Genomic DNA, 7,679 nt, shown 5'->3' on the forward strand with positions numbered 1-7,679 from the left:
ACCTTTCATATCTTGTAGTGTATGTGTGTACACACATAATATATGTATATATATATATATTTAATTTAATTTGAAAACCATTTTGAGTTTTAAGAACTCAAAAGAACTCAAAGCAACATTTTTTTTATTTTTAATATTTTTTTACATATATGTAGGTTACATGTACGAAGAAAAAGTTACAACATTTTTTACGCACTGAATCAACTTTTTACATAGATGTAACATGCATTTAAATTAGTGTAATCATTGCACATCTTTATTTTTCTTCTACTTAATTTTTTAATCAGATTTAATCCCAACCAAATAATCTAACATATTTAATTAAATATGTGGTTAAGAATGATGAATTCTTAAAACGCAACAAGTTCTTAAATTATTCTTATATATATATATATATACCGTAAAGTAACAGAGTTATCACGGACATTAGATTATATTTTACAAAGTAAAATACCGTCAAGATTTAATTATTTTACAAAATAATAAACTGTCAAGATAGTTTGTAAGGAATAAAAGACGTCTTAACAACAAATTAAGCATACGGACAGAGTTTCCTTACATACTAACTGTCAGTTTATAATTTTAACTTAGCATATATATATATATATATATATATATATATATATATAAGAGTTCAAATAAAAAACAACTGTTTTGTGAGAAGTGTAAGAAGGGTTTAAAATAAAGTCCACCACCTAAATAGGACACTATACCATGTAAATAGGAAACTATACAGCTTTTAGAAACTACCAATCTTAACCATTAGATCTTAGATCCAAAGGTCTACATCTATTCTTATGTTTCTCACAAAAGTATTGTTTTTTAGTTAACCCTACCCTATATATATATGTATACATACATATATATATATAGGGGATAGATCTTGCGAGAAGTGATATTACAGCGAGAAGTGCGAGAAGTGAATGTGTAACTCCATTTATCCCTAATTTTTCACTCCATTGCTATGATGTTACCTACATGTATGTAGGTTGGTTGTATTTATGTCTTAATACACATTCAAACCTACCTATACACATACAAATGTACCGAGCCATATTGAAACCTACGTACCTACACACATACAAACATACATACACATAGACAAACATACGTATCTACACACGTACATATGCACCTACACAACACACCTACACATAAGAAATGAAGTGAAATTAGGGATTAATGGAGTTACACCTTCATTTCTTGCATTTCTCGCTGTAAAAAAATTTCTGAAATGATCAAATACCTATATATATATATATATAGAGAGAGAGAGATATATATATATCATAGTTATTTGATGTATATAGTAATATCTTTCATACATAGTTCTTCCTTTGTATTAATCACTTCCTCATAAACTAACAAGGCAAACTTAGTCAACACGTAAACTAAGATACTTCATCTTATATAGAAACAATATACACGCATATTCATTTGATATGATGGAACTACATAAACATCTTGCAGTTGGAGGTATTCTTGTTTTGCGATTACTATAAAACAAGCTATGATTTGGGCTTGGAAGTGAAATGGTGAGTAGCTCGGGTACTGGAAAAAACACTTCGAAATGAAAAGGGGGATATTTTAAAAAATAAGGGGATATACTCAAAGCTAGTTATATATATAACTTCTTGAAAAATAATTGAGGCCTATTTGCTTCATAAAATAAACCTGGGTAGTCCTATTTTATAACCAAGTCTTTTCACGTCATCTTGAACCTGCTGTCTGAATTCTTTGAAGCTGAATCTCCTATAAATGGAATTCTCAACACAACTTTGTATCATTGTATCGTATGATGGACAGAAGAAAAAAGCCGTGGAAAACCTCTCGGTTTCACGATTAGCGACCACACGATGCTCGACACTCTTATAAACATCATTGCTCCATGCCTGAAGCAGATTCAAGAACACAAAGAACTTTCTTAAATGTGACACCTCAAAGATGCATGTTTAATCTAAAAAATTTAGTAATTTAACTAACCAAACCTGAAAAAGATCCCCAATATTGATGATTAGAGCTTGTTTATTCGGTTTAACAGCAATCCATTTCCCATCTTTAACTAATTGTAGTCCTCCAATTTGATCTTGATGTAGTATGGTGAGAAAATCACTGTCACTATGAGGCATTAATCCAAAAACTTGTGGAGAAAGCGGGCATGGCGGGTAGCGGTTCATACGAAGGTAACAAGTACTAGGCAAACAATTCTCCTTGAAAAAACTAGACTTATGTTCAAGCTCCTCAGCCAAAATCTCTGCTAACATGTCTGCTAGGTCTGAGACGGTGGTAGCAAACTGTTCCATTGTTGTTCTGAATGTAACACACGTAAAGCGAATTATTTTCGACGTATAATTATCTTTTATGAACGTAATCTGTTGAGATCAGAACTAAATGATCAAAAATTATAATAGGGACCATGGCTAATGAATTTGTGACTATGGTTCCTACCAAACTGAGGCACCAGTGTACTGAGGTCAGGAACTCCAGCTCATGGCACATGCATAATGTTAGTAGATTCTGTGGACAACCAATAGATGGCCATGTATGTATGTATGTATGTATGTATGCATCTATGCATACACAGAAAAAATGTACAACCAATTACTACATGTGGTTGTAGTTGTTGTACTACAAGAGATAAGTGTATAGATAAAAAGTTTATGACTAGGATGGATGCATGTTCTTTGCCACCTACAATGCTAGTACATCTCCTTAATGTGTATGTAATGCTTTGTATGACATTGGTCACCAGAGATTACACCCACAAGTCTAATGGTCACATGAATGTCTACTCTGGCAGGTAAGCAATAATCTACTCCATTGTTGGTTATGGTTCATCTGGACCACATGAATCTTGAACCAATAAAGATAAAACAATATATTATACAAAATTTTCGTGTTGGACAACCTATATACGTACTACGTTAGATTTGAGGTAATCCATGTATCATCACGATTTGTTCTAGAGCGAAATCCTAACTTAGCTTATACGATGGCTTTTCATATATCAAGTTGTGTAATGGTCATAACAAAGTAGTGGTATTAGAATTAGGTTTAGCATGGATGTAAATAGCGCACATGGCACGATCCTTATCCAAGACCAAGTCGACGACGAAATGAAGTAGTCTAGCTTAGTTAGGGAGATCACACAACTAACTAAAGTAAAATTCGTAAACTTATAACTATTAGCATATATATTTTGTTTGTTTACGTGAGAATCTAATTAACTGAACATACGTAGAAGTTTTTCAATCGATTCAAATTACGATGTACTACACTTTATAACTTTTATTTTTGATGTGATAATCTAGTTAACTGAACATATTTAGTAGTTTAACTCGTACACTATATATTTTTATTTTTGACAGATAATATGATTATAGATATATTTGTATTTCTTAAAGTCTATCTCATTATTTAATCCCACATTGTTCTTTTGGCTTTTCATGTTAGGAGTTAATTAAGACAGGTAATGTGTAATTCTAGATAATACAAGTGTAACCCATTGCGGTTAACGCTTAAGTCTAATCCAAATAAATTAAAATGCCAAATACATCCCATCCCAAGAAAATTTCTTATAACTTTTTTCTTGATAGTAACACACACTACCATATTCATCTCTCTCTCTCTCACATACCCAAATATATCATAAGATGATTTCCATTTGAAAGTATAAAAATTTATTAATGCACAAGCATGCTTTAGGCTAATTTGAATTATTTTCTAAGATTTTGGTATCGAAATGGAAAAAAATTAATAGGGTAAATGTCTAAGGGAAAAATCTATAAAATTAACGTGTGATCCGTCATTTGAAATGACATATTTTGAATGCAATTTATATTTATTGGTTGCGGCATTTCAAATGACGGAACTCAGATAATACTTCGATATCACCAGATACGATCTAACAATACCAAGAAAACTTTTAAGATTTGTTATTTCAAGTAACACACACAAACAAAACACCCCGCTCCCCCAACCCAATTTACTCCCTTAATTTTATCTAATTTTAAAAAAACCATTTTTTTTTTCAAATGACCCTTAATTAAAGATGATGATGCAAAACCAGCTATCCGTAAATAATGTTAGGGCAACAATATTATGAAAGTGACATCTCATTGAAATTTATAATATAAATCATTTTATAAACTTATTATAGAAAGTCACTTTATAATAATAATGATGTAATTATATTAATATAAGATGCATCAGTATTGCCTTTATAAGTTTTATATAGAAAATCATTTCTACCGATTCTCACTCTATAACGCAAATTGGAACAAGGTTTAGTTTTATATAGAAAATCATTTCTACAATCCTTTAAATCATGAAAAGAAAAAGAAAACATTATATTTTCAAAAATAACAATTAAAACGTCTACCAAAAGAATCACATCAGATCTTAAAAAAATATCAAATCTTGAAAAAAAGAAAAAACATAAAAAAAACCTATTGAAGAAAAAAACATCATATCTTAAAAAAAAAAAAACATCAGATCACAAGAATCCACACATTTGTAAGAAACTTAATTTAAAAAAAAAAACGAAAAATACACCAATTATTAGGATTTCGAACATCCTACCCCCACATTAAATTCTTCAAATCAAGGATCTTGAACAACGAAATCAAGACATTCAATCGAGATCTCGACTCATGAGAGCTTGACTAGAAGACGGAAAGGGTTGTCAAAAACTAGTCACCATCATCAGAGGCGGTATTAGGCCTTTGAACTACTAGTTAGCAATGATAAATAAATTGATTGTTTGATTAATTAAAAAAGAAGATAGAGATAGATGGAGATGAAGAGAGATAAATGAAGAAAATATGAAAAAAATAAAAAAGAAAAGAGATAAATCTAGATATTTGTTTGTCAAGAGAGAAATACTTGATGTCAAAAAGACTAATATGCCCATTACGAATTTTAAATTAAAATAACAATAGTATATATGTGGCATGCTTAGAACCACACAATCAAGTTTTCATGATTTTCTCAACTCAACCAAGTTTTCATTTTATACTTTCCTATATATATATATATATATATATATATATATATATATATAGCAGGTTCAAGAAGGAATTCAAAAAAGTGGGGAACTGTGAAACTCTTCATTTTACATGTAAAAATAAAAAAAAATTTATTTTGTCATGTAAAAAACACAATAAAAACAGTAGACGCCGTTTCCTCTCTCTCTCTGAAAATTAATAAGTTCGAGAATCATTTTGGAATATTAAAAAAACCTTTAAAAACATATTTAAAAAAATTATAAAACAAAAAAAAACAAAAATTTTTAAAAAGTAAAAAACACCAAAATTGTTATATCTTATTCCGGTTTAATAAATAACTTTGTATTATACACATGTGTATAATTTCATTTAATCTCTAGTTACGTAATATACACATATGTACATTATCATTTACTTTAAGTTGTACATATCTGTATAAAAAACATGTATGTACATAGTATACATATATGTATAATTTAGCTAAACGTTTTTTTTTTGAAACCGGAATGCAAAATAAGAATTTTGGTGTTTTTACTTGTTTTATTATTGCGTTTTATTTGTTTTATGATTTTTTTTTTTATTTTTGGGGTTTTTAGGGTTCAAAATAGTTATCAAAATTCTCAATTTCAAAATAGTTCTCATATGATCTAAATCCTATATATATATATATATAAATTATGTGTAAGACGTATACTCGTTTAATATAATTATGTGTGAAAAATGTAGTGAGATGCCTAGCTATAAGCTCGTTAACATATTGTTAAACTCCAATTTTATCTTAAATAGTGAAAAAAAAGAAAAATTGTTACACATTAAGAATAAGTTTTGTTACTTAAAAGTACTTTCTGAGTTACGTCGCCGTATATCTAATTAGTTACTTCCTATAAATTTATTATTTGTATATATATGTATATATTGTTTACAATATCATCATGCCGACTATATCTTACATTTTAGGAACTTACGATTCGTTGCCTGAATAATTAGTCGACCATGTGAACGGGACATGTTTCATAACAAGCGCATTAATTATTTTCCATTAATAATAATAATAATAATAATGTTAAAAAAAAGATTCCGATCACCCATCACCCTGATATTAGATATATGATTCTACAAATATATATAATTTATAAAGTAATATCATATAGTGGATTAAGAAGATTTACAATTCCTTGTCAAGTTCAATACTATCTACCTCACACCCGCCGATTAAAAAAAATAATAATAATGATTCTATTTCGCAACTATTATTCGGTTCATATACTCATCAACGTTACATACGTGTATATAAACACACACATATATATATATAGTCGTTTATTGCATAAATACGTACTTCTTGTTTATACATAATATTATTTTATAATTTGTCTTTCTTTCTCTTAATTAATTGTTAATACATAATACTTTTTTTTTAACTTCTTCTATTAATTTTGACATATTAATCAAGTGGTACGGTGTTTTCCCTTATAACGATGAGATGGTGGGTTCAATTCCATATAAGTGCAAGATTAAGAGTATCTTAGGTGGACGTGTGCATTTTAGTAAATGCTGATAGTATAAATAGTTATAGATTCTTGTAATTCTTTCTTCAAATTTATTATTGTCATATATATATATATATATATATATCAAATTTTTTATGCAAGGTGTTTATGTAACGAAATATCAGATTATGTTATATATACAACCTAAAACAAAATAAAAAATAAATGACATGACTAGGGTACACACATACCTGAGACTACTGCTACCACCCATGTTGGATATATCTGTCAATGGTACATGGAAAGCTTCTGACCACGCAAGCTGTTTCAAACATGTTGCAGAAGGAGTTCCCCACCGGTAACTTCCACCGGAAAATTCAAGTCACGGTGGTTACTAGTCTTTTCATGATAAGTCTTCTTGAAAGCCTTTATTTGCTCACACCTCATCTTCTCCAGAATCTCACACGAAACTCCATGATTTATCACTTGGAAGAAGCCCCATTTTCTTGAGGCCTCGGCTATCTCTCTCTTGCAATCTTCACGTTCCCACACTCCTAGATCCAACCGCCCGAGATCGATCATTGGTAGCTCCCACTCTTCTACATCATCGAAAACACCGTTATCGTTGTTCTCGGACCCTTGTTCATGATTATGGAATAAGTTCTTGTAGAACTCCATGAATGGTGGGTCTGATTCTTCCATGACACACACAAAAGTCTTTTAATCACCTAAAGGTTTTGGGTTCGAGAAATGAGAAAGGGGTTCAGGAAATATTTCTTCTTGTTTCGTCGTCGATGAAAACGTTATTGGTTTGTTGTCAATTTTCCTAAAAATTGGTTTAGAAGACATTGGAGACAAAGGTGATGCATGTCATATGCGGTTGATGTTATTTGATGAGCATGGCACATATAGAGGGATGGATGTATTTATATTGGGTGGTGCCGACCAAGGATGAATTAAAGACAAGGCATTTATATATACACTTTTTAAATATTTTATTTAATATAATAATAGTTGCTCAGATATATCTTTTCTTTTTTATATATATTGTTTATGAATTGCAAGTTGATTAGGTTTTGGTAGTTTTTTCCGTTATTCAAAATTTTATAGACATTTAGTGGTTTAGACTTTTTCCCCCCTTAAGCTTCATTGAGTTAATTTAATTTTACTAATATGTATTTAA

The 7,679-nt window shown here is 29.8% G+C and overlaps 1 pseudogene across 1 annotated transcript; it reads right to left on the bottom strand.

The window, feature by feature from the left end:
- Positions 1–1,453: 1,453 nt before the first annotated feature.
- Positions 1,454–7,466, bottom strand: LOC143541571 (gibberellin 2-beta-dioxygenase 8-like; annotated as a pseudogene). Its single transcript, XR_013136774.1, has 3 exons — positions 6,748–7,466; positions 1,989–2,310; positions 1,454–1,892 (listed from the first exon to the last, which is right to left on the bottom strand). The product of XR_013136774.1 is annotated as a gibberellin 2-beta-dioxygenase 8-like (transcript).
- Positions 7,467–7,679: the final 213 nt, after the last annotated feature.

This window comes from Bidens hawaiensis, unplaced genomic scaffold (genome assembly GCF_021521415.1).
Source record: "Bidens hawaiensis isolate Kalapana, Puna unplaced genomic scaffold, B.hawaiensis_p1.1 tig00012613_1, whole genome shotgun sequence".
NCBI classification, from domain to species: domain Eukaryota; kingdom Viridiplantae; phylum Streptophyta; class Magnoliopsida; order Asterales; family Asteraceae; genus Bidens; species Bidens hawaiensis.